The 27751-nt window shown below is 38.0% G+C and overlaps 1 protein-coding gene and 2 non-coding genes across 4 annotated transcripts in view; 1 reads left to right on the plus strand and 2 right to left on the minus strand.

Annotated features, from left to right (window-relative positions):
- DKK2 (dickkopf WNT signaling pathway inhibitor 2) overlaps positions 1 to 27751 on the minus strand; it is a 105385-nt gene that overhangs the window by 53505 nt on the left and 24129 nt on the right. The gene's annotated exons all lie outside the window — the stretch shown is intronic.
- On the plus strand, positions 4078 to 4190 carry LOC118896230. The gene has a single exon (XR_005020136.1). It is a non-coding gene; the product is annotated as a U5 spliceosomal RNA (small nuclear RNA).
- Positions 17808 to 17938, minus strand: LOC118896211. The gene has a single exon (XR_005020120.1). It is a non-coding gene; the product is annotated as a small nucleolar RNA SNORA18 (small nucleolar RNA).

Genomic DNA, 27751 nt, shown 5'->3' on the forward strand with positions numbered 1-27751 from the left:
ACTTCTGTTTACAGAAAGAAAACCAGCTACAGTGAAGATACTGTTGATAATGTAAAGCAGTGGCCAAAAAGAGAAAGAGGGAGGGAGGGAGGGGGGAAGGAAGGAAGAAAAAGGCATTATTTCAGGGTTACTTAAAAAATTTGATGGAGAAAGGATACTCTTTTCAACAAATGGTGCAAAAGCAATTGGTTATCCATAAGGAAAATAATAATATTGACCTAAATTGTATACCTTATACAAAAATTCACTCAAAATAAATCATGGGTTTAAATGTAAATGTAAACTATAAAATTTTTAGAAAAAAAAGGAGGAGAAAACTTTGGGATCTAGGACTAAGCAAAGAGTTCTTAGACCCGACACAAAGAAAATATTATCCACAAAAAGAAAAACTGATAAATCAGACTTCATCAAAATTTAAAACTTTTGCTCTATGAAAGATGCTGTTAGAAGGATTAAAAGACAGGTGACAGAGTAGTAGAAAATGTTGGCAAACTACATCTCTGACAAAGATCTAGTATGTAGAATATGCAAAGAGCTCCCAAAAGTCAACAGTAAAAAAGCAAACAATACAACTAGAAAGTAGGCAAAAGACATGAAGGGATATTTCACCTAAGAAGATATATAAATTGGCAAAATGCATCTGAAGAGATGTTCAATGTCATTGGTTATTAGGGAAATGCAAATTAAAACCACAATGAGATACCAATACACAACTATCAGAATGATTAACATTTTTTAAAATATTAGTGACAACACCAAATTTTGGTGAGGATGCAGAGAAACTGGATCACTCACACATTGGTGATGGGAATTAAAGTGCATAGTACTCTGGAGAACAGTTTGGCATTTTCTTAAAAAACAAAAATGTAACTATCATACAAACCAACAGTTGCACTCCTGGACTTTCATCCCAGAGAAATTAAGACTTATGTTCATACAAAATCCTATGCACAAATGCTTATATATTCTTTTTTTTTAATTGCGGTAAAATATACATAACATAAAATTTACCATTTTTAAGTGTACAATTCAGTAGCATTAAGAACATTCACAATATTGTGCAACCATCACCACTATCCATTTCCAGAACTTCTTCATTATCCAAAACAGAAACTTCATACTCATTAAATAACTCCCCATTTCTCTCTCTCCTTCAGCCCCTCATAACCTCTGTGCTACTTTCTGTCTCTGTGAATTTGCCTATTCTTGGTAATTCATATAAGTGAAATCATACAATGTGTCATTTTGTGTCTGACTTATTTCACTTAGCATAATGTTTTCAAGGTGCATCCATGTTGTAGCATATACAGAATTTCATTCCTTCTTAAGACCGAATAATATTCCATGCTTATATATATATATACCACATTTTGTTTATCCATTTATCTGTTGATGTGCATTTGAGTTGTTTCTGCCTTTTGGTTATTGTGAATAATGCTGCTATGAACATTGGAAGCAAGCTTCTGTAGCATATGCAAGCTTCTGTAGCAGCTTTATTCTTAATAGACAAAAACTGGAAACAAACCCAGATGTCTTTCAACAGGTGAATAGTTGAACAAACTGGTATATCCATACCATGGAATTCTACTCAGCAATAAAAAGGATGAACTATTGATACACACAACAGCTTGAATGAAGTTTCAGAAAATTATGCTGAGTGAGAAAAGCCAATCTCCAAAGATTATATACTGTATGACTCCATTTATGGAACATTCTTGAAATGACAGAATTAGTGCAAGAGAGAAGTGGATGTGACTATAAAAGGGAACATGGTAGGTCCCTGTGGAATGGAAATGTTCTATACCTTGACCTATATCAATGTCATTATCCTGGTTGTGATATTGTACTATAGTTTTGCAAGTTGTTACCACTGGGAGAAACTGGGCAAAGAGTACAGCAAATCTATGTTATTTATTACGACTGTTTGTGAATCTATAATTATCACAAAACATTAAGTAAAGAAAGGAAGGAAGAAAGGGAGGGAGGGGGAGAGGAAGGAAAGAAGGAAGTGAGGAAGGTGGGAGGGAATGAGGAAGGAAAGGAATCTCACTCAGATATTCAAATATACAATACAAAATCCACCTGAGTCTTTGATCAGGACTCAGTTTAGATCCCGGCTGATGCTGGATCAGAAAGCAGCCAAGATGGCAGAGCAGAAGGACCCTATGCTCACCTCCTCTCACGAGCACATCAAAATCACAACTATGCGCAGAATAACCATCGATGATAAAGACTGGAACCTACCAGAAAAGATCTACAACTAGAGACATAAAGAAGGGACCAGAACGAGGGGGGTTCTGGCTCCAGAAGATCTGGCACCAGGGGGTCTGGCACCAGGAAGATGAGCCCCCAGAGCATTTGGCATTGAAGGTCAACAGGTGTTAATTGCAGGAGCCCCACAGGATTGGGGGAATTAGAGACTGCAGTCTTAAAGGGTACACACAAAATCTCATGCACACCAGGACCCAGGGCAAAATCAGTAATTTGATAGGAGCCTGCACCAGACTTACCTGCTGGCCTTAGAGTCTCCTGGAGAGGTGTGTGTGGCGGGGCTGCATCTCACCTGCGGGACATAGACACTGGTGGGAGACATACTGGGGAACATTCAAATGCGAGAACGCTCCTGGCAGCTGACATATTGGCTCATGAGTGCCAAGACCTGGACCCACTCAACAGCCTGTAGACTCCAGTGCTGGGACACCTCAGCCAAACAACTAACTGGGTGGGGACACGGTCCCTCCCATCAGCAGACTGGCTGCCTAAAGATTAAAGAGCCCACAGCTGCCTGCAGACATGCCCCTAGACATGGCCCACCCCACCAGAGGGCTAAGACCCAGCTCCACCCATCAGTGGGCAGGCACCCTCCCGACAGGAAGCCTGCATAAGCCTCTAGACCAGCCTCACCCACCAGGGGCAGACACCAGAAGCAAGAAAACTATGATCCTGCAACGCAGGCCAGACCCTACCCTGGGACTAGCTGGGCCCTGGCCGACCTCACAACCTTCGGGACACCCCAGACCTCATACCCAACTGTGTCAGGAACCCCCCACCCCAATGAGCTGAAACAAGCTCTGGGATCTCTGGGTCCTGTAGCCAGACTCCAGGAACCAGCTCTGCCTGCCAGTAGACTGGCACTAATCCCACGTTCTGGCTTCACCTGCTAGTGGGTGGGCAATACCCCTGCAGTGGGTCTTCGGGCACCCTGACTCTGCCCACTGGTGAGCGAGCACTAGCCCTAGGGCCCCCTAGGGTTCTGCAATCAGCCACCTTGTAACCAGACTCTGCTAAACAGCAGCCAGCAGTATCCATACAAGACAGGGCCTGGCAACCAACCAGACTAGGAGCCAACCAAGCCTATCAGACTGCCCACAAAGTCAGCCTGCCACCACAGAAGGACCCACACATCTTAGGGGAAACCCCTAGAACTTGGGTGACCAGAGGGGAGTGCACAGCTGGGACCCACAGGGCACCTCCTACAGAGGACCACTTCGCCAAGGTTGAGAAATGTAACCAACCTACCACATACATAAAAATACCGATAGCAACTTAGACGAAATGAGGTGGCAGAGGAATATGTTCCAGATGAAGGAACAAAATAAAACCCCAGAAGAACTAAGAGAAGTGGAGGTAGGCAGTCTACCCAAGAAAGAGTTCAGAATAAGGATCGTAAAGATGATCAAAGAACTTGGGAAGAGAACGAATGTACAGAGCAGAAGTTAGTAGAATTTTTTAACAAGAAAATATAAAGAACAATCAGAGAGGACAAATACAATAAAATGAAAACTACACTGAAGGAATCAATAGGTCCAGTTAGCCAAGCTTCCTCCACATTGCCCCCTAATGGTAGCTCAGAGTCACTGTGTGAATGTTAAGATATTTCCAGAATAGAAAGGGTGATTTCAATATCAAGAGTGTACTGCACACAGTACATTATAAAATGGCACAATTTAAAATTTCCTTCACCCATATTTATTTGCAGAAGTCCCTGAAAAGTTTTGACAGGATTATATCTTGACCACTATGTAGTAGTGCAGCAGGAGTTTCTCTTACTAGAGGTGTGGTTATAGAAGCAGAGGGCATCTCTGGTTCCTCTTGATATTGAATGAATATTTTGATTTTTACTAAAAATTCCAATGAGGGAAATAACTTCAAGTCTTACGTTAATTGTTTGAGGCCTTGCTCTTAAGGATGCTAATCATTTAGTTTTAAGGAAGACATTATTGTGAAGTGAATGAAAGCAGACGTGTTTGAAAAAAATAATAAATACAGTTGGTTCCTTTAAGTTCCTGGCACTTTCGTTCAGTTCGTAAGCAATTTCAGGCCAAGTGTAAACAGAATCTATCTTAATGTTCTTTAAAAGTTACAATTTCAACGTAGATTCGCCATCTTAGTGTGGGATAGCAGTTTACCACAGAATATTTTCCTCTGTAGACTGATAGTTCAGGGAAGTGTTCTAGACGTTCTGTTTGCATATAGCTGGAAAGACTTATTCTCTCTCTCACACACACACACACACACACACACACCCATCAATGAACCCACGTCAGAAGAGTCTACAGTCTCTCTAATTTGAAGCAGCTGGTGCATTCTAAATATGGAGAGCCCAAGCTTCTAGAATCATCAGTACCATCATTAAGAATCAGAATCCTTGATTTAAATGTTCTTTATTATTCTCTTTATAGGGGGTTTTACATCACATGGCTGTTAGCTCTTCCCCTATTGTTCCGAGACTGTCATGCATAAATGTCAACAAGAATGTATTTCATTCATACTCTAAAATTAAATCCTTTATCCCACGATTAGCCATAATCACGACCACATATGACTATGATTTACCATAACTAAAATAGATGGCATGGGATTTATTGTTGGCTTATGTTTGAAAAAGTGAAGGCAGATTTTTTAATTAAATAATTGCATGCTAACTATTTGGGATATAATTACTACTTATTTTGTTTTCCATATATATCTATCTAGTTAGCAAATTGTTAAAATGCCCCCGTTAGTAAGATCTAAGGGACTGCTCTGTTTGTGTGCGTGTGTATTTAAAATATGCTCTGAGAGCATAATGAGAAGAATAAACTAAATTATGAATTTTTTCTTATTGATAATTTTTAAAAATTATCTTTATTGACAATTTATATGTACTGTTACTGTGTGTACCTATGTCAGTGATCTCATTTGAACGGTATAATGACTCTATATAAGTCAAGAGAATATAAAATACTTCATTTCTTTTGCTTGTCCAGCACCCATATCCCTTTCCTTGGTAACACCACCCTGATGTTTTATTTAAGAAATCAGCCTCCCTCATTTACTACAGTTTGTCAGTGGGGGCACCCTTCCTTCTCCTGCCCTCCCTTCATCAAGGAAAGGAAGGCAGGACCTCAACTAGGCCACTCAGACTCTTTCTGGGAATTTGCATCTTGAGTAAAAAATCCAAAGGATGAAATCTTATAAGAGGTCTTTTATTTTGGCTGAGGTGCCCTAATAAGGCCCCAAAGGTCTTGTTTTCTAGAACCCTGGAGTGCCATGGGTTCATGCTCTTCTGAGGCTCAGTTCATTCCTTCATTTGATTATTTCAGCTTTCTCATATCCTTACAATAAATTCCTTTTTAAAAAATATTTTGTATAGGTTGCTTAAGAGTTGATTTCTATTGCTTATACCTGAAGAACTCTAACTGCTATGCTGTTACCCTCTTCTTGCAGACAAGGAAATGGAGGTGCAGAGAGGTATAGGAACTAGGCCACAGTCACACAGCATCTAGGTAACACAGCTGAACTCAGGTCTGCCTGCTTCCAAGCTCTCTTTTAATCCCCAAGTAACACTGCCTCTGTTTTCAGTTTTGGAAGAATTTAGATGAGAGCGTGTCTAGATGGTTACACAGTCATATTAGATCAGACCAAAAATATAAAATGGATAAAGGAAGGAGCATCCCTTTCTTTGTTACATTTAATCAGATAGTCACTATTTATTATGCAAAGAATTATCCAAAGAATTCCTTGCACTAAATAAGGAGTACAAAACCATGACCAATTTTGCAGTGATTCTGGCAGTTCCTGTAATTCCCTTTTTAGTGTTTAATGTCACACAGCTGTGCACAATTCCAGAATTAACATGGGTTCAAGTACAATCCCTACCTGCATTTAAAAACACATTTTTATCTCACACCCATTTAGCTAGGGAGGATACAGTGAAGTCCAAAGCAACAAGTGCTAACATGTGTGTAAACATCACTTTAAAACTCCCATGAAGAATTACAGTGTAGGTCAGAGTCAAATGCAGGAGGATCAAATTATGCATAGATTGAAAACAAGAATGGGAGGCAGCACTATGATGTTTTCAACCCCAAGCTCAAGGACCTTCGTCCCTTGTGTGATTTGGGTACAGTTTACATCTCTGAGCCTCTCTTTACATCCTTTCCCAGTGTCATTAAAGGGAAGCAAGACTGCCTAATGGTCCACGTAGCACTCTGATTAAGGATGGGGTGAGACTGCGCTGGGGTTGGCGGTGGGCTCAGCAGAACGCAGCCTGCCCAGACCAGCTTGATTTATCCCACCAAACCTCTGTCTCTGCCTTCCTGCAAGTGACCTGACAAGCCTCCGCTAGAAGCTCCTTTTCATGGAATTTGTGAGCTATGGTCTTTTCTAGGTCTGTTTGAAAGTGTTACCCGTGGGGCTGCGGAAGAAATGGAATGTGGTCTGGGAGATTGGATAGATTGGATAATCTATCAAAAAACTTTCTGGCATCTGATAGCTGCTTAACAATATTAATACTTCCTTCCATTCGGGAAACATTTTTGAGGATTACTCTACTAGAGCACACTGTAAAAATTGTTTAGGAAACATCTTTAAAAGCCAAGTGTCGCCAAGCTAATAGTGCCTACTGAATATATGTATCCCCCTCAAAGAAGCCTATTTTTTTTCTCTTTAAAAACAGAGTGGTGATTTAACTCACAAGAAATAAAATTAGTCACAGTTTTCTGGTTTTTTTTTTTTTTTTTTGGTTTTAGTGGAATCAGGGTTCCACCAGTCAAAACTGACGGCATATTTAAGCTGTGTATTTGAAGAGTATAAAGGGGCTATTTACAGTAGTGTGGGCAAGATTTACAGCAGGAATGTCCATTAGTGGGAGCAACATACTAATTTAGAATTTTCTGTTAACTGCATTAAAAAAGTGAAAAGAAACAGGCAAAATTAATCTTAATGATATACTTAGTTTAACCCAACCTATTCAAAATATCATTTTAATATGTAATAAATATAAAAAAAGGTTAGGAAGATTTTTTTTCATAGTAAGTCACTGAAGGACTTCCCTGGTGGTGCAGTGGTTAAGAATCCATCTGCAAATGCAAGGGACACAGGTTCGAGCCCTGGTCCAGGAAGATCCCACATGCCGCGGAGCAACTAAGCCTGTGCTCCACAACTACTGAGCCTGTGCTCTAGAGCCCGCGAGCCACAACTACGGAGCCCATATGCCACAACTACTGAGCCCGTGTGCTACAACTACTGAAGCCTGCGCGCTAGAGCCGGTGCTCTGCAACAAAGAGAAGCCACTGCAATGAGAAGCCCACGCACTCAAACGAAGAGTAGCCCCTGCTCACGGCAACTAGAGAAAGCTTGCACGTAGCAGTGAAGATCCAACACAGCCAAAAATAAAATAAATAAAGTCACTGAAATCTGGTGTGTATTTTACATTTACAGTTCATCTCAGTTTAAATAATAAATTCTCAAGTAAAATATAGTCCTACCAAAATAATAAAGCTGTGTTTAATGGGAAAATGTTTTATACTGTGTCTGGCTTTTTAATGTAAATTTAATTAATTTTAACTAAATAAAATAAAAAATTCAACTCATCAGTTAAACTGTTATGTTAATCACATCATCAAGTGATCAATAGCCACATGTAGCTGGTGGCTACCATGTTAGATGGTACAGGTTTAGAGAAACAAAAGAGGAAGTGCAGTAATCTGAGGTGAGCAAGGCAGGAAACCGTTACGTCTCTTAAGCCTGAAGACGAAGTGGTGGTCGCAGGAACCTGAACAGTGATGCTATGTGGAGAGTCCCCTCCATACACCTTTGGTTAAGGTACACAGCCGGCCTAGGTGGCCAAGTACAGAGGGGACAAAAGGCGTAAGTGCCTGGAACCACACGCCTCTAGGAGCATGCAGGTAACCCGGCTTTCCAAAAATGAAAGCCCTGATTTGTAACATGTGCTCATGGCCATGGTATAAATTCTCCAATCACACCTGAATGAAAGCTAACAACATGATGTCACTGAAGGCAGAGTGGGGCCAGGGGAATGTCTCCCACAAACCACAGCATCTCCTCCTACCACACAGTCTCCTGACTGGTCTCTTCTGATGGCCAGGCTCAACTGGGAACCAAAAACGAGGGTACCCCTGAGATATTTCTTGTAGGTCAGCCTCCTGGTGCAGTAAACAGGTTGGAGAAGGATCAGGAAGCACACATGGAAAATATACTCAGTGTTCAAAATAAAGATCTGTCTTTTTCTCTTTTCCTTCTGCACATATAGAAGAAAATGACCACGAGGAAGCTGAAATCTATGGCATAGACTTTGAAGGCAGGATGTTAAATAGAATAGGCATCAGATTATCTCCTTTTTAGATTAAAAAGTTTTGTTCTCTGTGAGTATAGAATTTATGCAAAGGAAGAATGCCCTTCCAATATCAATCCATGGTGGATATCACTTGGGAAAAATAATTAATATAGTCTCACAAATTATGAGAGAGCACATTTCAGTTTTTTGCCATGGATTAGGAAAAATTTTGTAAAAATAATTTTTACAGTTATTGAAATGGCACTTTTTTGGTATGAGACAATGTGTTTATACTAATAATTATTCAGTGTATTGACCAAATTGATGTGCTGCATAGATAAAATGTGGTTCAGAGTTAGTTATTTCAACCTCCGTTTCAGGGATCACCCAGGTTTGTACGCCCATATTCTTCTACAGCTGTCTTCACCCTTATACTTCATAATCCTTCCAATCCCTCCTTCTGGCTCCATTCCACTGCAGTACGAATCCAGGCCCTCATCCTGCTGCACCCCATGCCTCTGTATGGCACTCTGTCTCCTCCCTTTCTTTCCAGATTACCCCGCCTAGCACCACTGGATGATTCTTGCTAAGACACCACTTCTGATGTCATCCCACTGCTCAAGAACCTTCAAGGCTCTCTTTTGACTACCAAGACAAGTCCAAATTCTTGGCCTGACCTTCAGAGAACCCCATAACTTGAATTTAACCTACATTTCTAAAGTTTCCTACGAGCACTGTCATGCAGCCAGATCAAGTTCTTGCGACCTTCAGAACACGGGCCCAATTTGCCACAGTCCTTTTTTCCATACTGACTCCTTATTTTCTTCTGGCCTCCAATACACACATGTACAGATGCACATACACACATGTGTATGTCAGAATACGACTCTTCTTCATCTGTATCTTTCCAAATCCAACCCATCAATGAGGTTCCTCATTGGGGCTCAAACTTTTGAAGGCTTCATAACCATTCATTCTACATCCTCAGCTTCAAAACCTGAACTCCAGTGATAGTTCATTCCCTTACTCATTTTGCCACTTGGATCCTCTAACTCCAGTTGTTTGCATGGCCAACCTTGCATGGCTCCTTTTGGTCTCCGTCCTGATGCTAAACTCTAAAGTGATCCCATGGAGCCAGAAAGGTGATGGGATTTTGAATCTAAATCACTTGCTAAACCTTTCCCCAGAGTCCTGAGTTAAACAGCAGGCTGTGAAATACCAACAATTTTCACAAGTAAATGTAACAAGATTACCTCTGCTTGAACAGACTTATCCTATTATCATCAGTTACATTCATGGTGCTAGTCTGCCCTAAGCCATGGAATCACCAGATCATTAGATGAAAGATTTGCATTAGGAAATAGCAGAAATGCTCAAAGGTTTGGGTCGAGTGCCAACCTGTAGTTAAGCGCCAGACTTTCCCTCTATGTATTTCTGCATTGGCAAACAACTTTCTGATTGGCACGTGGAATGCAGCTTTGCTCACCTGAGCCCAGTGTCCCTGGTGTGGTCTATAGAATCACTGGAGTAACACCCCTCTCCACCTGCTGCCCCCCTCCCCACCTCCTAGCCGTTAAAGATTTGTCCATGGCTTTGTTTCTGAATTCAGGCTATTACTGAAGATCTGGAAGAGCAATCCTCAATCTGTACTCTGTGACATGTCAATAGGTGTTAGTGGCGATAGGAGTATATATTAAAATAAATTTTGAATACTCTGGCTAGAACAAAGATAAGTTTCGTTACTGCAGAAATTCTCAGAGCCTTTACTAGGCTAATGTGAACTATGAATCATTAAAAAGAGAATACAGTAGGTAGCGTTTACACATATATTTGAGTAGAAAAATCTCCTACCGACCCCCACTGAACTCTGGCCCATGAGACATGAGAATTTACCTCATAGGGTTGCTGTGAAGATGGAATTGAGATACTGCATGGAAAGCACTTAGAACAGTGCCTGACAGACGAAAGCTCTTTGGGCTTATTGCTGTCATTGTTATCACATAGCTGTTTCAGTGAGACCTCACCAGGTGTTCCTGTGCCCTCTGAGAAGGAAAGAGTTGCATATGGATTGAATGGGGGTCTTTTCAGGAGCTATGAATACCTCACATGGATACTGCACAGAACCAGTACGGATCTCTCTTTGGGTTCCTTTCAATCAGAAAATGGTTCAAGTGCAAAGAAGTTTATTCTTTTCCGTTCTTCCCAAAGTCTGGCTAAGCAGGGTTCAATTAAATAGCATGGAGTAGCAAGGGTTCAGAGCATAGCCTTCAGAGTCTTGCTTAAATCTTGACTCTTCCATTGGTGACCATGTACCCTTGGGCAAATTGATTAAAGGAGCAACACCCAAAAATCTGTAAAATTTTAAAAATAATGTTTATCTCTCTGGTTGTTGTCAGTAATTCAAGAGATTGTGTCTATGAAGTACTTAGCCCATGCCTGATACATGGTAAAATATGCTCAATAAATGGAGGTTCCTAATCATTCTACTAACAGACTAATTTCTCTAGTTTATTGAAACTGTGAAATTCTAGTTAACTTTGCCCACGTAATCATTGCCCCAGTATCTATGAGGACCAATTTGCTTCACACCTGATCGATATTGAGTAAGTATATTGGCCACTTGGATTGGTGACTGATTAGATTGCTGGATTAGGCCCATGAAGCCTCTTGGGTAGCTCCGTGACGTTAGGAATTGAAGGGGGACGCCATATAAGCTCTCAGGGATCGCTGCTCCGGGCAGCTAAAACAGGCAAGCTAGATTTCTTTGAAATCTCTGAAGCAATTCTGGTACCCCTTTATTTTTTAAAACCTATAAATAATTTCTAATATCATACAAGATTTTTAGTTCCTAGGTAAAATAAAAAGTATTCCCAAGTTCACTGCTTTGATTAGGAAGGTTGTGAATAATATCAAAGTTATTCACAATCCAGTGAAGCTCTGGGAAAAATAATTTTAATTTTAGATGTTTCATGCAACGCTGCAAATGTTACCTCTCCTGTTTGGGCAGGGAGAAAACTGGCAAGCATTGTGAGATGGGGAATTTATGTGAATTAATGGAAATGTTGCGGCTGACCAACAAAGGAACTTCCCCAGCCAAAATCAAAACAAAGATATTAACTTGGAAGGGGGAAAAAAGACTGCAGCATAATAATATCATGCATTGAAACCTTATCTAGCGGTTGAAGTAATTTGGTTTGAAGAACTTAAAGAGCATTTCGTGGTTTATGGAAACGGCCAGCAGACACTGTGTTTAGCAGCCTCTCCACTATTAAGTTCTCATACCATCCTCTCCTCTCACCAAGTGGGGCCATTTAGCTTCCTTTATCCCTGGATTGTTACCAACCTAAGACCTCATGAGGATAAAAGCCAAGCTATGAGAGTTTGCCATGCAATGCCCTTGCGTTGCAGACTATTTCCAAAGACCAATGTGGCCACAACAGATCTGAAAGTTTGCTTACATTCACTTAAGATAAATTTTCTGAGTTCATTTACACAATTTCAGTCCAAGTTTTAGACAGATCCATCCCTCTTCCAAAACAATCTCCCTCTCTCTCTCTCTCTCACACACACACACACACACACACTCACTCACAGATGATCCTCATAACAAGTTCACAATTAAAGTTTATAATAATTCTGAATTAGATAAGAGTGGGTTATACTGAGTGAACCAGATACTGCAGAAGAAAAATAATTTGAGGGTTAGAGACCAATTCTTTTTCTCTTATAATTCAGCACCATGACTTTTTTGTGTAAATAATAGAAAAGCTGCCAGGGAAGAAGACACTTTGCTAACGAAATTACCAAATTAACCCTTTCGTGGCTACCGCTCGCCCCATCTGGCCTGCAGCTGCTCTCCTTTGAAGTCGCAGTGCTCCTCTGAGGACCGTCTTGCTGACTAACACAAGAGCAAGTACTACAAGGGCTCTTGTTTGACCAACACATGGACACATGCAGTTAACTGCTCAAACAGCTTAAGACAGTAGGAGTTATTTCCTCATTTATTTTTTTAGAAAAATATGCTGTTATTCTACCATGGGAAACTTCTCAGGATTGGTATATTATTTTATCAAAAAATCTGGCTTCATTTGTTATAGATAATATTATTAATACTATAATATTATAATACTATTATAATTAGTACATTAACAGTACTAATTATATGTAAACTAAAATTATTACCTAAAATATTAATTTCCTATAATCCAATTTGTTTCCTTTTTTGTTTCCAGAATTTCATAATATTAAATATTATATTGAGATTCATTATAGTCCTAATGTCATTTTCTAAGACAACGTTTTTGAGAATTAACAAGTCAGCAATTAAAATGTATAGTATTTTTGTTAATCCTTTTATTTCACTTTTCTTTAGCTATAGACATTGTTGTAAATATACTGACCAGAGTTCTGAAATTCTTTTTCCTACTTCAAGTACTTTATATAAAAATTTATAATTTAAAATTAAACTTTACTCAGAAATTTCACCAGTGTTCCACTCATTGACATTTTTTTTCACTTTCAGATTAGATAAAAACCTCAATGGATGTTCTATTATTTTTCATGAAATAAGAATGAATGAATTCATTTTCCTCTTGCTTGTTCACGTTTTGCTGAAGAAATTTTTAAAAAACAAATTCACCAATACGAATTTTCATGATCCTACATAATGTAGGAGAGAAAACAAATCATTCTCATGTGCAGAATAAGGTCACTATGGAACAGGATTCTATGTACCTTTAAGTACCCTTTAGCCATGAGAAATGCAAAAGAAATTTTACTTCCATATTTTTACTTAATTAGCCATCTGTCCCAAACTCTTAATTCTGTGATATTCCTTAAAGTGGGGGAAAAGTGCTGAAGAATAAAAAACCAAAAAAGTCTACTTTGGAAAGCTTTCATTTGTAATGAAAATCAAATAGAATGTATAGAGACAAAGTTTATTTGTCATTCCAGATCTTCAGAGTCACAGACTCTCTTAAATGATAAGTGTTCAGATACAAAGCTGGCCCCAACTGCAACGATTTATAGATCAGCTTTGAAAAACAGTCTATGATTCAATTTATGGAAGACACAGAATATGCAACTATGAGGAAAAAAGTATAAACTTAGAGATCTCTTGTTTCCAGTGCTCTGATCAGGATTCCCTTCTATTTCCAGGAAAGGTAACTGAGCACCTCTCATTTTAAGTTTGTAAGATTGTAAATTTAATATGCTATCAAGAAAAGTTTTTGAATGAAGTTCTTTCGAGCCCAGAATTCTATGGTAAACTATGAAATCAGGTGGATGTTGAAGTTGACAGATCCTGGAGGCCACAACTACCCTCACCCTCTAAGACATCAAAGAAAGGGCAGGATCTAGTGATTAACCTCACACACAAAATTACTGGGCCATGGGATGCAGACAGGTTTTCAGAGGTCCTTCGGTGGCCTGTTTTTTGTAGTCTAAAAACCAGTGAGATGAGGAAAAACAGCTGCACAAGATTGGTCCTCTCCTTTCTAAGGCAGTTGTGACAGGAATACAACTAGTAGGTTTCCCTGCTTCTCTGAAAAGTGTCTGACACCTAGTTTAGCTTTTTTCTGTAGGCCAAGGTTAACTCTGAGTTAACTTTGACTAATAATAAATTACATATGATTTTGAAAAGAAATCACTGAGTTGAGAGGAAACGTAGGAAGTTTCGCCATATTTATATACTAATATATATTAAATATTCCCTACAAATTGGCACACAATTACCTTTAGAACATTCCTAGAGTTCTATAACACAAAACAGCCCATTTACTTTCATAAAATCTGACTTTTAGAAAATTTTACCTTAAACAAAATTCAAGTTTAATCTCTGTAATGCCTACCTAACCATTAGTCCCAGTTCTTTCTTTCAGTTACAAAGAATAACTGTTTCCATCGTACTAGCTATATAATACAAGAACTCTTTCTGTAGCCTCACCATCTAGCACAGGGTCCTAACATGTAGCACCTCCACATCAGCACTTAAAATATTGCTAGACATTCTTCCCAGGTTAAAAGTTTCAATTACTTTATTTGTTCATCCTCTGAAACGGTTTTCAGATTTTTTATCAGCCAAATGCCACATGTTTTGGTGGGAATATATAGATCATATTTATGCATATAATGTCAATATGCAAATAGATTCAATTCCTCCTGAAATATAGGAAATTACCAAGAGTATCAACAAGTTTATCTGGGGCCAATCAGCTATCCAGACACTCAAGAGATACATTTTTTAATTTCCTTAGCATTCAATTCTTCCTTTACCATGCCAATGAAAAATCTTCCTTGTAATTTCATACAGAAGAAAATTATTGGACGACAGGAAGACAGCAAGTCCACAAACCAAAACATCCATTATAAAGGTCCTGGTCCTAGCTAAATACTGATATTTCTTCTCAAAACTTTCCAAGACTCAGGTGTACTGAAATAAATATTCATGTCTGCAATTATGTATTATGTGTAATCAGTTACTCAGACACTTTTCAATGGGCATTATATCAATACTTGTCCTTCTCATTTTAAATAGTTTCTTCTTTTTCTCTTTTATGGTCTACCAAACTGCATCTGACTAAATGTACATATTTAGTGAAAATGGATTCCATTAGAGTGTAATGTTACCCAGCTATTGTTTTCTTCGGGAGGAAATAATGGAGAGCATGTCCAGATGCTTAGTATCAGGCTCCTGTTTCTAGAATTACAGTCTTAAAGATGTCAGGACTGTTCAAGAACAAGGATGGTCCAGAGATTGTTCAGCATATGAAACACCCTTTTTGTGAACATTTAAGCAGGTGAGGGAGGAGAATGCTAAACAACTGGCAGAGAGAACTTGAAATATTTAAGCAAAGGACTTTTCTTCCTTCTCAGCTGTCAAGACATCCTGTTTTTCCATGAAATAAATGAATCATATTTTCTGATCTATTTTGAATGTACTGAGTTTTTCTGGTCCATTCTGTTTCAGTCTCACAATGTTGTAGCCCTCCGTCTGGCCACAAACAAGTTATTTTGCTTGCATCTTTTCTGGAAGAAGAGTACATTAAGTGTACCCACATTTTCCTGACAAAGTACTGTAATCACTTTGGTTATGCAAGGGCATGAAGGTATGTTTACCTCCCTTCCTTTACTCCAGTAAAGGGCAGCTCTCTGAGATGGATGCCACCAAGCAGTTGACAGTAAATCTCGTTTAACACAGTAGCTGTAGTCAAAAGAGAACAGTGATGTAATTCTAAAAGAAACTCTTCAATGTATTCTCATGTAAAGGGAACAGTTCTACAAAATATTAATAATACTTTTCACAAGTGTATGTTCAATAAATTTGTTGTCAAATTTTCTTAAGATGAGCCATATACAAATAGCTATAGCTAATCAGAAAAACTGTCCTAATGTCTTATTTAGAGAGAGAAATCTGTTTATTTGTACTAATTACAGAAAGCATTAAATAGTACTTCAAATTGATGACCATATTAGAAAGCTTACATCTGAGGCAGTAAATCCCAAGTATAATCACATAAATTGATTATGTGATTTTGCAGCTGATAAAAATAGCTTCCTGAATACTATGGGAGAAACTTTCAGAGGAACAACTGAAGCATTAAAAATGAGGGTCACTGAGTTAACCAAGATCATAAAGTAACTCTTTAGAGTCATCTACTTTAAGTTTCTTTAGGGTAAAAAAAGCAGGAGTTGGCTTCAGGGAAAGCATACCAACTTTGGAATCAGAAAGACCTGGATTAATAACCTGACCTCAGAGTTTAGCTTTTGTGTCCTTAGGCAAGGACACAAAAAAGGTTACTTTACTTCCCTGATGATAATCCTAAGCCTACCTTCCAGAGTTGCTATGAGAATCACAACTGAAATACGTAAATCACCTAGCACAAGGCCTGGGCCACTGCATGTTTTAGGGTTTTAAGAATGCATTAGATGTGACCCTACTTTATAAAGAAAATCTTTAAATATATATGTGTGTATGTGTATGTGTATACATACATATATATGTTTGTATCTTTTTTTAGAGGACTTCTTTTTCTAATTCAATCTTTATTTCTTTAGTTCGAAAGTATATGGCTACATAAAAAACAAAAAGCTTGTTAAAAAAATCTAAGTCAAATTTTCATATTTTTTCATCTTCTTACTTTAATAGTGTATAGACATATGTAAATTTTAAGTATAAACTGGAGTATTTTCAATTGGTAAGAGTTCAGCTCTTCAAATAATTCTGGTAGAAAGAAGTGTGCCTGTGAAAGGAAGGGGAATGTTTTGAAACCTTATCACTATGAAAATGGATAAATGTGATAATGAAATATGTAATATGAAAAGAAATACGTAAAGAGATAAGAGCAGACATATTTGCAGAAAAGGAAAGTGTGTAAAGGGTGATAAAATGAAAATATAAACATCAACAGGCCAAAATATTTTAAAACAATGCATAAGTTTTATAAATAATCAAAGATAAAAACCCACTAAAACTTACTTATTGGACTTAAGATTTGCTATATATCTAATAAATTCTTACTTTTAAGAAGAATGGTCCTTGATTAATGGCAAATTTGCTTTTACTATGGAGTTTTCTTTGCTAGCATTAACAGAATGGAAAACCACAGTTTAACAGTTTTGAAGTGATGTTAACGGCTAGAGATTAAGTTACAGTGTTTCTGTTTAATTCATCAAAAATATAGCACTCATTTCAATGAGAATAAAGAATGCTGTTTATAAGATTTAGACAAAATGATTATGGATTTTTAAGTCTAAGCAAAACTTGCACCATCCATTTTTTTTTAAGTGTAAAGGGTTTTTTTTAATTATGTGTAACACAAAGTTATTTAAGTCAATAAATTTTTAAGGAATTTCACATGTTCCGATTCTTTCCACTGCCAATCACCTTAGTTCCTCCAAACTCATAATCTTCAAGATAAAATAGCCCTTTCAAAAAGAAGTTATCGTGTGAGTCAGCCCACAATTCTTTTAGTTAGGCTTCTTTGATCTCCAATGAAATATGGACACACTTCAAAATTCCCCACCTGTAATCTTTGGGATCCAATTTCCTCAAGCGATTTACTTTAGGACCATGTTTAGGGTCAGGCGATGGATCTGCCTGGTTCTGAATTTGACACCCTCTAAAAATGTATTAGGTTCAAATCATATTCACTCCTAAGCCATCACACCCTAGAACAGTACAGATCATTGGGATATGCCAATACCTAAGATAAAAAGTTTGTTAGGTTTTTCATAGTTTACTTGGCAGCTCTGTCTTGTAGTTCTTTCCCACAGATCTAACAGGTAGTTCTATGAGTAAAGGAAACCACACAGTTAATCTATGAGGCGTTTCCAACGATGTAGGTTTACAGAAAAAGCCCCATCGGGATAGACCTCAACTGCACCATCCATTTTGCAACACTGGACACTAAACTTTTAGTTTAGTTTTAGTTTAGTTTAGGTGCTTTTAGCACCTGAGACTTGACTCAGGATGGAGGCTTCTATTCAAGGAGAAAAAGGGCAGTTTATACCTGCGTACCTCAATTTATTATTTGGTAACTATTCGGTGTCTTTCTGTATGCTAGTCTTTTTTCATCTGACTATTTTTCCTATTTCATATGCTAACAGAGGTGGCCTTGTACCAGATTTCCTAAATTGTGACCCCTTTGAGATAGAGTGCACCCACATAAGTCAAAGGACAAAGAGAACGAATGGTCCATTATCTGCCAGACTCTTCAAATGTACTGTCTCATAAAATCCTCTTGCACTGAATATTATCTCAGTTTTACAGATGAGGAAACTGAAATTTGAATTCAGTCTCTTGTCCATGGCCATACAGCTAGGAAGTTTAGATCTCACTACCTTCAAAATCTGTGAGAGTTGAGGTAAGTAGTTATTCTCCGTTTCACAACTACCTGACATGTACTAACTGCAGCTGGTTCTAAGATTGTAGATGTGAAGCTTCCTGGGAGAGAAAACCCAGGTATGACTGGTCTGAGGATTGACCTCTTTCGATTTTTCCCCATATCATATGGACAGGGCTCTTCTCTCTGCTAAAAACAAAACAAAACAAAACAAAAAACCTACCCTCTGTTTAGAAATATAAAGCCCCAGTGCAACCAGGTTTTACAACTCTCCAGCACTGTAAATCTACACAACATACAAAGCTAAGGAATGCCAAGGATTGCCAATAGCCATCAGAAGAGGTGAGAGAGAACCCTTCCCTATAGAGCCCTCAGAGGCGGAATGGTTCTGCCAGCGCCTCAGTTTCAGGCATCTCCCATACAAACCTGTGAGAGAATAAATTTCTGCTGTTTTAAGCCACTCACTTTGTTAAAGCCGCCCTAGGAAATTAATAGAGATCTTGGTAATCCTAAAGGCTTTCCTTTTCTAAGAATTTTCTAAATAAGCAGCTTAACTCTTATATGATGATATTCGTGCTTTCAAGACTAGATTAAGGAAATAGGTTTTTTAAGGCAACAGAACTGGGGTTTAAATTAACTGGTACTGATTGCTGTGAAGATTAAATAATATCGTTAAAGCTCTTAGCCCCAAACCTGGGAGGTATCTCTTGCTCAGTAGGAACCGTACCTTCTCTTTCTTTTTCTTCCTTCTTATCTTAGATTATCTGCAGGTTTTAAGACCACACAGGGCAGAGAATCATGGCTTGCCACCTTTCACACCATTTGGTGCGTTGTCTTGTGTGTTTACAAAAGAATGGACTGTTATTTTTTTAACCTAACAGAATGAAAAGTTATTTGTTTTCCATAAGGAAAAGCATATAACAATGCATTAAAGAAATTTTCTGGAACAGTTAGGAAAAAATAAACATTTTAATTCACAACAGAGAAAAATCATTGTCCTTTGGAATGTGAAAGCCTTATCATTACATCATTACCTTCAGTGGATTACTGCAGACCTCAGCCCTGGAAAACCCTCTGGTCTTTGCTGACAAGAAATATATTCACCCAATCAAAGATAAGCAGTAAGTGAAATGTTACCTACCATGAAAATCTTACTCTGCACTTAATTTTTTGCACTTGGTACATAATGACTTTTCCATCTTGCTTCAAAGAAAAAAAAAAAAATCTTTGATTTCAAAACCATGTGTTGGAGAAAAAAAAAATCTGTCCTGAATTATATCATTCTGAACTAGCTACAAGACACTGTTTCTTCACAATGCCTGATTTCACAGTGCATAGATATGCAAACAAATTGTTCAGGTCTTTTAAGTCTACATTTTTGTATCCTGGGACTCAAGAGTATCACCGTGTGGCTATATAGTTAGCAGACCTACTGGTCTTCTCCCTGCCTTTTACTTGCTTTTTCCATAAGCAGAAGCTGGATCTAATTTCCAAATGAAAGACCTCTTCACCAAAAATTTATTTTTATGAAGGAATGGCTTTACAGTGTTTGCCATTTGGGTTCTTTTATTTGGCTTTTTTAATTCTCTTCAAAATGTGAATGGAAAATGTTTATCTGCTGGAGGGCTTCACATGCTTCTGCTTTGCTGGCTCAATGACTTCTACTGCCAAAAAGAAAAAGAAGAGAAAAAAGAAAGAGAAAAAGGAAGAGAAAAACCACTAGTCATCACATAAATGTTGAGCCAAAAGCAAATTTGGCATGCCCTAAAAATGGTATGAAAAATTAAAAATCAGTCTCATTCTAATAGTCTAACTTCTGGACCTGGGGTTCTGGATCTACTCCTTGTTGAAACAGTTACCATAGCACAGTGATTAAAATTCCAGGATCTAGATTAACGTAGATGTGTTTGACTTCAACTGTGCCACTTACAAACTATGTAATCTTGAACAAATCATTTGACTTTCCTCAGCTTTCACTTCCTTTTCTGTAAAATGGGTATAATACCCATCTCTTGTCACCATTGTGAGAGTTAAATTAGATACATAAATAAAATGCTTAGCATAGTGTCAGATAAGTTATCACATTCCATAAATGATTAGTAGTACCTAATTCATGGCACCTCCTACAGGATTAGGGACAGATTGATAGTGAGCTCTTCCATAGCTCAAGTCCACTAAAACCTTGTTACTTAACAGGTAGGGGCTGTTCGGAGAGCACCTTCTGAGGTTGCTGAGGGAGAATTTGTTCCTTGTCTTTTCTGGTGGTTGTTGACAATCTTTAGCCGTCCTTGGCTCATAGACTGCTGCCTTCCTCTTCACATGGCACTCTCCGTGTGTGTCTGCTACCCTGACAGAAACTTCAGAGGGAACCAGCTCCTGGATGGCTTAGTCCTTCTCTCCTGCAGGCAAGTCAGAAGAGGGTTCTGCACAGGACAGTTACGGATCTCCACCAGAGCTTCCTCAGGCTTCATTCTGCCCAGGCATAGTTTACCATCATTCTAGTCCTAACAAATGTGCTCATGTTCCCAGTGTTCCCTGAGCTGACTAGAGAGGCCTCGGGATCCCAGCCCAGCAGCCTTCATTGTCATTGAGCCAAAGGCTACAGGAGGCTCGAGCCTCGGTGGCACTGCCCTAAAGCTCGGCCTTGGCAGGATTCTGACTTAGAGGCATTCAGTCATAGTTCCACAGATAGTAGCTTGGCCCCCTTGGCTTCTCGGCCAAGCATATACGCCAAATGCCTGAACCAGCAGCTTCCTTTCCTGCTGGTGGGGTTACCATGGCAACAACAAATCATCAGCAGGGTACAACTAAGCTGTCTCAGACCAGGTCCATCATCATCACATCACCTGGGACCTTGTTAAAATGCAAAATGTTAGGCTCCACCCCAGATTTGCTAAAGGAGAAACTGCATTCTAATAAAATGCCCAGGTAATTTGTATGCACATTATAACTTGAGACGCCCGCTCTAAGAAGTTGTGTGTGTAAGTCTTGCATTCCAAACTGAACTACAAGATGGGGGAAAAAAATGCATAGGGATGGAATTCATATTCCCTATTTGTTTTACTTATTTATTTTCTTATGAGGGATGGTCAAAATTAGAAGTGATGAAGCAACATGGTTCAGCGTAACTTACATTCATAATACTATGTGGATTGGGAGAAAGAGAGCAAGAATCTATAAAATAGAGTGCAAGAGAGAGAACAATTTTAATTAAGCCCACCATTCCAAATTGTAGAACAGAGTGAGTGAGGGATTGGGTATATGAATATGCTACTGAATTACTCAGTTTCAGAGTGCTTCTTACATTGTGATATCGTGGTATTTCACTTCACTGTGATTCAAGGGTTTAGAGAAATACATTTTTCATCTATTAACTACTGTATCTGATGCTCATACACATCACAATTCTAGTGATCCCTTCCAGTAATGAAGAAAAAATGGATTGTATTGGTTTTTATTGATAGACCTATGCTAGGCTTCACAATGATGTCTGCCTAAGAAATTTTCAAGGGTGATTTAGACCAAAGCCCCAATTAAGAATGTATTAACATCTATTCTACCATTAACCACAAGTCATCTGCAGTTGCCAACAAATTCTTTTACTAAAGTTTTAAAATTGACCTCACTCACTATATACTACTATAATTTAATAAACTTATAGAAGATGGGGTGTACAAAACAACTGCCTAAAGGTCACACATATTATACGAGGAATAATGTCCCCCCAATGATGTCCATATCCTATAACCCCTGGGACTTGTGAGCATGTTGTCTCACATGACACAAGAGACTTTGCAGATACTAAAGACCTTGGGATGGGGAGATTAGTCTGGAATATCTGGGCCGGCCCAATCCAGTTACATAGATCTTTAAAACTGGAAAAGGTTTCAGAGTGATGCCATGTGAAAGGATTCAACCGTCTGTTTCTGGCTTTGAAGATGGAAGAAAGGGATCCAATGAGCCAAGGAATGTGAGAAACCTCTAGAAACTGGAAAAGTCCAGGAAATGGATTCTCCCCTAGAGCTCTAGAAAGGAACTCAGGCCTGCTGACACCTTGATTTTAGCCCAATGAGACCAGTGCTGACCTGCTGACATACAGATCTATAAAATAATTAATTTGATTGATTTAAACCACTAAGTTTGTGGTAATTTGTTACGGCAGCAAGAGAAAACAAAAATTAGAAAATTTTAAAATGTGCAATGGCAGAAAGACCTAGAAGATCTGTTTCTTCCTTCTTGATGCCTTCAACACAGTTCTCCCCAAAATATGTGGAGATATTTTGATTCTGCTCTAACATCATTGCATTCTTTGTTTTCTCTATGGTATCTGATGTGCACCATTCTCTTAGTTCACCTCTACACCTCTTGTAGCCTATTTGCATTATTATTCTGAACTTGCAATTAAGAGGTAAAAGCTGTTTTCAAGCATTTTTTAAGTGGGAGGGTAAAATGCAGAGATTTTAATTTTATTTTGGTTTTAGTTTCTAATGGGCTCAGACACTCTCTGTTAGACAAATTATATTATGATCTTACAATTATCAGTAGAGTTTCACTGATTATGCTACACTAGTTAACAAGAAGTTTTTCAATCTCACTTAATAAATACTTTTGTTTCTAGAGCAGTGAGTTCCCACATCTGGCAGCTTACCAGAATCACTGGGGAAACTCCTCAGAGAAGACGATGGTCTCCTGTTTTAAAACAGCATAACTATACAGAAACTAGAATTGTAATGCCAATGGGAATTTAAAATAAATAACACCCTTCTGTGTAAAACTCAGTCGTGGCTTCAAAGACAATTCCACCATTTAAGAAAACGTTGGAAATAAAAACTAAAGAGCTAAGAAAGTAATCAAAGAGCTAGAATGTAGCTAATGAGCTGGAAGGTAAATGTCGGAAATAAAAATTAAAGGGCTGGAGGGTAATGGTTTGAGGGCTCGCATTAAAATGACTTAAAAAAAAAACAAGCAGCTTTTTCTGTGTTATTAATGATCATCATGGCTGAATATATAAGTTTGATAATGTGGGTAGGGTGTTACAGCATGATTCAGAAGGAGGAATTCCAACATAACAACGTTTCAAAGCAGTCCACTTTTCTATACACCTAACTAAACCCCGGGGAGGGAGTCCTCCCTGGTCTCAGCTCCTCTTTCCATGCTTAGCAGCACCTGGTTGTAGGAAAAAGAATACCTTCGGCAAACAATCTTTTGGTAACCAAGAAGGTTTGTTTGTCTGAATCAAATTTCTAGAGTCTGGTTGAAATCTTTAGTGACTCCAAGATCATGTTAAGTGCACAGTATTTGTCAAGTGTTAAATTCTGTGTGATTCATTTGATGGCTGAATTGAGGGCAGGTGGTTTCCCCTTTTTTGTTTACTCTCTGCTCATCCCCTCCCCTTCACTTACCCTCTCTACCTCCCAATTTGACTTCGGTGAAAGAAGTGAAAAGGCAGGTGACAATCTCTGGCTTGTGTCCTGTTTCTATACAAAGCAAATCAAGTGAAAATTAAGGAAACATACAACTGTTACATAAGAACCTTTTGGCAAAAATATTGTTCTCAAATTTTGAACGGGAAGTATAGTGTTTTGAGAGAAAATTGAAACAAAATTTTAACCTTCCTTGGTTATAAGTAAAATGCAGCTATTTTGGAGGAGAAAGTGAAGGGAAATAAGGAGTGTTAATAAGACAAATACATCAAACATTGATAAACAGTGAAAACTTTTCCAAAGGGTAGTGTTTTAGATGTTATAAAGAGAAGACATTCTTTAAAATAGAACTTCAAATTTTCAGAGCTAATGGATAAAATAAATGGGTGCATATATCTTGAAAGAGCAACTATCACAGTAACTTTGCTTTTTTAGGTTAATGAACGATAGAATGATCCTGAATTCATTTTAAAAAGACAGAAGATTTGTGCTTTTTTTTTCTTAAGTTTGTGCTTAAATTTAAGCTCCTGCATGGAACTTTAATATGCCCTCTGTGTCAATGGACTCAAAAGTAATGGAGGCTCTGTTTTCTCTTTATATGGTCATGAAAAATTTAAGTTCTTTTTTTCAGCAGAGGCTTAAGAAAGGTAAGAAAACAGGTTATTTTTTCATATGTATTAATGATCTTTTCTTGCCAAAGTAGTCATTTATTTCAGCACTCCTGAAAATAATGAGAGTGACTCCATTAGTATTTTTAAATAAATAGAGTTTTAAATTATACCACTACAAAATAAGAAATGTTTTGAGAAGAAATCAAATATTTGAAGTATGGTGGTGCTATGGCTCACAACTTGAGGTGATTTTCTAACCCAAAGATGCCCTTCCTTGAGCATGCTCATAGAGTTTAATATAATTCTAAATCAATAGTTCTGTTGTCATCTTCAAGTACAGTGGATCTCAAGTTGGCTGCACAATGGAATCACCTGAAGAGCTTTAAAAACTAACCATGCCTGGATTTTACACCAGGAGATTTAATTGTTCTGAGGTGCAACCGGGGCATCTGGTGATTCTAGTATGTAGCTAAGTTTAGGAGCTGGTATACTAGTTGATGAAGTCATGCTGTATGGCAAGGATAGACATATAATGACATACTTGATATTGCTAAGACTCAGGTAAACAGTGGGAGGTGATTGCATGTCATTATACAGGTTTGCTGATTCCTTGGGAAATATCAACTCTCAGAATGAGAAACTGCCCCAACTAGACCCCCATCTCATCTCCTGACCCTTACTCCTTTCCTGGCTGCACCTTGTTTGATTCAACTCCAATGTTCTCTACTAGTAATCACCCTGCTTATGTTTCAGCCTCTGATAAAACAGGATAAAAGAAAATAGGTATTCTCTAATTACCGCTAATAAAAACTAAGTAGACTACATAAAAAGCAACATGGAATCACGTTTCATGTTTGAGAGACACTTTAAAAGATTTATAATTCAACACTTATTCATTCATTCAAGTAATATTTACTACACGTCTACTCTGTGTCTGTACTAGACACTAGATACACAATGGTGAAAAATAGGATTTTCAGTTTGAGTAGAAATGGGGACTGAGGGGTACTACTGACCAAAAATATTTACAGTAGCAACAATTATAATGAGAGTAAATACAGGGTGCTATTGGAACACGTAGGAATCTTATTTTGTCTTGAGAAGTTCAGGAAAGTCTGCAGGGTGAGCAAGAGTTACACAAGTAAAATGTGTAATGGGAAAAAGAAGAAGCACCATGTGTTAGGCAAAGATAAGCACTCTTGTAAGTCATGGACTTGTAAGTCATGTTAAAGCAGTTAGACTTTACCTTAAAAGGGAGAGACACCATCAGATTTGCAATTTTGAAAGCTCACTCCAGCCAGAACGTGGAGGAGCAAAGGGAGAGGCCAAAAGCTCCTTTAATGTCTCATACACACAACAACATCTTACACACACACACACGTGCAAACTGAACACTCTCTACACTTCAAGTTATTTATTTAGTGTCAAGTAAGACTTATAGTTGTTTCCAAGTTTTAGGGTTTAGTAGTCTAAGAAAATTATAAGTCATATAAAATTGTTACTAGTAGTAATAACATAGAAGGGTTTCCTAGACTTGATATTTTACTAAACAGACATTTTCAAGAGTGTTTAGAAAGATGATGAACAAATATAATCAAAACTGGATTGCATAACAGATATATCAATTCATTACTCTGTGATCAGGAATATTTGATTATTTGTAATGTATTTTCATAAAATGCCAAATAACAGAGAATTTTCTGTTCGCAATCTGATAAATGAAAACGAACATGAGCATCAAGGATTATCAAAGTAGAACCAAATGTATCTTCTCAACAACTGAAATGCTTTTATATACGTAACATTTTTAACATGAAGGAATTCTAGATTACCTACTAAAGGATCAGTTCAAAAGGTAGGATGTCTATCATCTTCAAGCATAGAAAAAAAATTCTCCTTAGTTTCAATACTAGAAAGTTATAACATGCCCTTCCTTGGCTAATGCTCATTTAGTAATGTTTTCAGGACTGGAGAATTCAAAAATAAAAATAGTGGAATTAAAAAGTAATGTTGCAACTGAGGAAGGGCCTGGGCTAATCTCCACTGGCAACAATCAGAACCACTGAGAGTCAGGACAACAGTGTGGGTTTGGAAAGACGAACCAGAGAATCTGAACTTTTTCTGTATTTATGAGATATTACTACAAACAAAAAGCTGAAAAAACCATGAAGGGCTAGAAATCTGCAGCTGGAAGGATAGAGGGGAGAAGATGAGTTCTTATTTTCAACATATGTGTTAATTATTGCACAAAGCAGGGTAGGAGTTTGCAGCTGGAAGGGGTAGAGCAAAGGAAAAAAGAAATTTTATTTCAGAATAATTTTATGAAATCATGGTTCAACAGGGGATCTTGCAGCTGGGGGAGGGCAAAGGGACAGCAACATTTTTCAAGTAAGTCACTTTAATATGCAAGCCCTCACTTTGACAGCATTGGAAGGGATGTTCTTGAATCAGTATCAAAGTGGACTAAGACATTTTGTTATGCAAAAAAACAATTTTAGGCTCCTTGGATAACAGAGATTTTTCTTTAAATGAGTACTTGCTAACCAGTTTCTAAATCTCTGTAATTCTGCGGGAATTCTTCTCGAATTACAGAGAATAAGATTTTGGCCCCAGGTGACTGTTCCTCAATTCTTCAAGTTTGTACTTCAAAAGGATTTATTTTCCTCTAAGGATCCCAAAGCATTTTGCCATCTGTGAAGTGTACCATCACTTTATCGCTTTAAATGAGATGTTTTTTACACACACACACACACACACACAAAGGCAAAGAAAAGAAAAAACCATGTAGGTTTTTTTTCCTTCCATTTAAATGACTTGATTTACCTGCAAGTAGGCTACCTTCCGACAAGGTGGGAAACGAATAACGATACAACATCTATACTCACTTGTGTGCTTTTAGTTGGTTAAAGCCTCATCAACTAAAAACTATAAACTATCTAATGATTCCCTTTCCAAGTATAGGTTAACCCTGTATTAAGACACCTAAATATGAGAGTCATTAGGCAATAAAAATACATAATACTTCTATTTCTATTTTTAAAACTGAAATATCTACTAAATTGTGAAGGAATGAATAAAATGGAGCCTGTAATGCCAAGAGAGCACTAAAATGGAGCCGGGAGGCCATTGGGAAGCGGACCTATGCATGTCTTCACCTGGATGGAACATGAACTTTGAACTGGGCCACAGTATCCTGAAAGAACACTTACACAGCAGACTCTCAAATAATAACAACCCTAGCAACCAATCAAGTATAGACAAAAATGGTTCCAGTCAGCCAGCACCAATCATAATTCTTACAATATGACTTATGTC

The sequence above is a fragment of the Balaenoptera musculus genome, chromosome 5 (assembly GCF_009873245.2).
Source record: "Balaenoptera musculus isolate JJ_BM4_2016_0621 chromosome 5, mBalMus1.pri.v3, whole genome shotgun sequence".
Taxonomy (NCBI): domain Eukaryota; kingdom Metazoa; phylum Chordata; class Mammalia; order Artiodactyla; family Balaenopteridae; genus Balaenoptera; species Balaenoptera musculus.